Source organism: Colobus angolensis, unplaced genomic scaffold (genome assembly GCF_000951035.1).
Source record: "Colobus angolensis palliatus isolate OR3802 unplaced genomic scaffold, Cang.pa_1.0 Scaffold118, whole genome shotgun sequence".
NCBI classification, from domain to species: domain Eukaryota; kingdom Metazoa; phylum Chordata; class Mammalia; order Primates; family Cercopithecidae; genus Colobus; species Colobus angolensis.
In genome coordinates, this window is record NW_012112919.1 from 6,612,473 (window position 1) to 6,617,340 (window position 4,868).

Genomic DNA, 4,868 nt, shown 5'->3' on the forward strand with positions numbered 1-4,868 from the left:
AAAAAAAAAAAAAGTAAAGAAAAGAAAAAAGAAAACTCCAGATGGTATACACACCTAGGCTATATAGTCTAGTCTATTGCTCCTAGGGTACAAGCCTGTACAGCGTGCTACTGTAGTGAATACTGTAGGTGACTGTGACACAGTGGTGAGCGTTTGTGTATCTAAACTTAGAAAAGGTGGCTAGGCGCGGTGGCTCACACCTGTAATCCCAGCACTTGGGAGGCCAAGGCAGGCAGATCACCTCAGATGGGGAGTTCGAGACCAGCCTGGCCAACATGAAGAAACCCCATCTCTACTAAAAATACAAAAATTAGCCAGTTGTGTGGCACATGCCTGTAATCCCAGCTACTCAGGAGGCTGAGGCACAAGAATCACTTGAACCCAGGAGGCAGAGGTTGCAGTGAGCCAAAAGTGCACCACTGCACTCTACCCTGGGTGACAGAGTGAGACTCTTTCTCAAAAAAACAAAAACAAAACATAGAAAAGGTGCAGTAAAATCTGGTGTAAAAGATAAAAGATGGGTCGGGTGTGGTGGCTCACACCTGTAATCCCAGCACTTTGGGAGGTCGAACAGGTGGATCACCTGAGGTCAGGAGTTAGCGACCAGCCTGGCCAACATGATGAAACCCCATCTCTACTAAAAATACAAGAATTAACGGCGTGGTGGCAGGCGCCTGTAGTCCCAGCTACTCGGGAGGCTGAGGCAGGAGAATTGCTTGAACCCAGGAGGCAGAGGTTGCAGTGAACCATGATCGCACCATTGCTCTCCAGCCTGGGAACAAGATCAAAACACTGTCTTAGAAAAAAAAAAGATAAAAGATGGCCTAGCTGTATAGGGCATTTCCCAGGCATGGAGCGTGCGGGACTGGGAGCTGCTCTGGGTGTGTCAGTTGAGTGGTGAGTGACCGTGACGCTGTACACTTAGGCAACACTAGGTTTATACAGAATTATTTTTCTTCAGGAATAAATTAACCTTAGTTTAACTTTTTAACTTTATAAACTTAAACACTTTTTGACTCTTGTAATAACACTTAGCTTAAAACACAAATACATTGTACAGCTGCACAAAAATATTTTCTTTATATCCTTATTCTGCGAGCTTTTTTCTAATTAAAGTCTTTTTGGGGGCTGGGTGGAGTGGCTTACGCCTGTTAATCCCAGCATTTTGGGAGGCCGAGGTGGGCAGATCACTGGAGGTCAAAAGTTTGAGACCATGACCTTGAAACCCCAACTCTACTAAAAATATAAAAATTAGCCGGACATAGTGGCGGGCGCCTGTAATCCCAGCTACTAGGGAGGCTGAGGCAGGAGACTTTCTTGAACCCGGGAGGTGGAGGTTGCAGTGGGCTGAGATCACACCACTGCACACCAGTCTGGGCAGCAGTGCGAGACTCCCTCTCAAAGAAAACAAAAACAAAAACTTTCTTTTTTTACTCCTTAAACTTTTTTCTTTAAAACAATAAAAGTGTAGCAAATACATAAACCAGTAACATAGTCATTTCTTTCATTAAAAAGTACTACAGGCCGGCGCGGTGGCTCACGCCTATAATCCCAACACACTGGGAGGCCGAGGCAGGCAGACCACCTGAGGTTAGGAGTTCGAGACCAGCCTGACCAACATGGTGAAACCTTCTCTACTAAAAATACAAAACTCGCCTGTAGTCCCAGCTGCTCGGGAGGCTGAGGGCAGAGAATCACTTGAAGCCGGGAGATGGAGGTTGCAGTGAGCCGAGATCGTGCCATTGCACTCCAGCCTGAGAGACAACAGTGAGACTCTGTCTCAAAAAAAAAAAAAAAAAAGTACTATTTACTGCACATAATTCTGTGTGATCGACTTCTTTATATCACTGGCAGTGCCATGGCTTTGTTTTCACCAACATCACCACAAACATGTGACACTGTGCACTGCCTTAGGATGGCTGTAGTATCACTAGGCAGTAAGAATTTTTCAGCTCCATTATAATCTGAGGGGACCACCCTTGTATATGCAGTGCATTGTTGAACATAGGCAGTTATTCAGCCCCTGACTGTTTCTTTGAAAAGGAACTCTGACAGCAGAGAAAGGCCTGGATTTCAATCAGATGGGCTTCAACCCTTGAGGTTTCTCCAGGGCATTGGGTAAAGGAAAGACAGAGTCCATACACACACAGGAATGGATGCAGAGCCAGGGAAAGGAAGCCCAGAGCAGTTATAGGATAGTCTGAGAGCCCTTAAAGATATTCACTCACTTGGCAATTTCCCAGGGGCCTGCCCTGCCTGAGTCTAGGTAGCTGGACTCCAAGGTCTGAGCAACGGGCACAGGCAGAGAGAGATCCATGGGGGCCGTGGGCCTTCCTCTTTGTCCTGGAGCTCACAGACCCTCAGCCAAGCACTTGTGCCTGCAGGTGTCAGTGTGAGGAAGGGGCATGAGCTGGTGAACATCTATTGCCCTGTCGTGGTCTCCAACGCAGGGCTGTTCAACACCTATGAGCAGCTACTGCTGGAGAATGCCCGCTGTCTGCCAGGTAAAAGGCGGGTCTGCACTGCCCCTCTTGCAGGTTCCTCACCGTGTCCCCTTCTGGAGCCAACTTGCTCCGTCTGGGTCATGCTTCCCCTCTTCTTGGCCGGCCCTCTGATTGTACTTAAGCAACAAGGTGAGAACGCTGCCTCTAATGTCATCCTAACCCTAGCATTTAATGTTGGGGAAACTGAGGCCCATACAGATTAATTACAGTCCTGAGGACACTCAGCTGAAAGCGGCAGGGCTGAGTGGAGCAGCTGGTCTAATTTGAAAGCTCCGGCTCCTCCCACTCCTCCGGGCTGAGCGGGTTTCCAGAGAAGAGGCCTCAGGAAGAGAAGCAGGAGAGCAGGCAGCCCACAGGGAGCAGAGCCGCTGAGCCACCGCGGCCGAGAGGTCCCGCCACTTCATGTAACTGGATGCATCTGGTGTGATCTGAGGAACGGAGGCCGCTGGGAAGAGGGGACCAGGAACCCAGCAGGGCTGAGAGAGAGGGGCCCAGATGAAGGGCTCAGGCTGGGGCGGGAGCTGGAGAGCACAGAGCAGCTCCGGATGTGGTATGGTGGAAACCCTGGCTGGTGCAGGAGCCAGAGAGCAGGGGAAGGAGTCCTGACCCCAGAGGGTGGGCCCGGGAGCTGCTCCCTGAGGAACCGGGGAAGGGACAGCAGAGCGGGCTGGGGGGTAAAGCGAGGTCCTGGCTTTCCTCATGGGGACTGGGTGGTAAGGGAGTTGTGATTGTCTCCAGGGCATAGGGTGGCTCCACCAATGCCAGCCTCTCCTTCCCTTGCCCCACGTGGCTGGGCCTGTAGCCTGCACGGCCTCCCGTCTTTTAGACCTGGGGAGCTGAGGGGGTGAGGCAGAGACAGCCCAGGGGCAGAGCAGGGGGGTTGGGCATGGTGCAGAGACAGGCTGTGCCTTTGTTACTTCCTGCCTTTCTCTCCGTGACACTGATCTCTCTTCTCCCCCGTCCCAGGACCTCTGGGCACTGACACTATCCTGGCCAGGCCCAGCATCTTACCCAGGCAGCCCAGCTAGAGCCATCTGTCCCTCTTGCCCTCCATCCCCATTCCTGTGTCTCTTCCTCCTGAATACAACCTGAGGGACTCACAAATATTTAGTTACACGAACAAAGCAGGCCGGGCGCAGTGACTCACGCCTTCAATCCCAGCACTTTGGGAGGCCGAGGCGGGCAGATCACTTGAGGTCAGGAGTTCGAAAATAGCCTGGCCAATGTGGTGAAACCCCATCTCTACTGAAAATACAAACATTAGTGGGTGTGGAGGTACGTGCCTGTAATCCCAGCTACTCGGGAGGCTGAGGCAGGAGAATCGCTTGAGCCTGGGAGGCGGAGGTTGCAGTGAGCAGAGATCACGCAACTGCACTCTAGCCTGGGCGACAGAGCAAGACTCCATCTAAAAATAATTACTTTTTAAAAAAGGAAAAAGCAGAGGAGCCAGGTGCCCAGCATCCCTCAGGCAGGTGCCAGAGCTGGTCCCGGGAATGGGAAGACAGCAGAAGAATCTGTGGGGGCAGTTTCTGGAACACCGGTCTCGGGTCATCTGCTGAGGAGTGGGGAAGCCCAGCTGTTTAGGTCTGGGGGACATCAGGTGCCCCACAGTGGCTGCGGCCTCTGCCATAGTGCGGTTCTTCCCTCCTCCCTCCAGCTGAGTCCTGAGATGCCAAGTACCAGTCAGGCCCCCTGCCTTTGCTCACATGCATGGCATCCCTCTGGAGGCCTATGTGTTCTGATGTCACACTAGGAATCATGCATGTTCACTCACTCCATGGCTGCATAAAAGTTAATCCTGAAATCAGGCTGGTAATGAGCTGCTGTGGTCTTCATAGACGGAGCCCAGTCACGCGCTTCTCACTTCAAGACATGAAGGGCAAGATGGGAGGCAGTAAGCCTGACCTTCCTGCAGGTGCCAAGCCAGTCCATGGGGGCTGAGGACCAGGGCTGGGCGTCACCTGCCTCTGAAGGGGCTTGGAGCAGAGACGGGGGAGGTGGAAGAATAGGAACCCAGGGCAGTGTCCTTCCCAGGCAGGAGGAGACAGAAGAAGAGCAGGCCGCTGCCAACGTCAAGTTGAAACAGCTGTAAAACTGGCCTGGGCACTGAGGATAAGGCTCAGGACACAGTGAGCGGGCACCCTGAAGCTCTCCTGGGAGCAGGGAGTGGCTGTCTCCGGTCACAGTTCACACAGGCACCACCCACTCCCCTTGGCAGGTGTGAAGCAGCAGCTGGGGATGGTGCGGCCTGGCTTAGGCATGATGTCTGTTTTCATCTGCCTGCAAGGCACCAAGGAGGACCTGCATCTGCCATCCACCAACTACTACGTTTACTATGACACGGACATGGACCAGGCGTAAGGC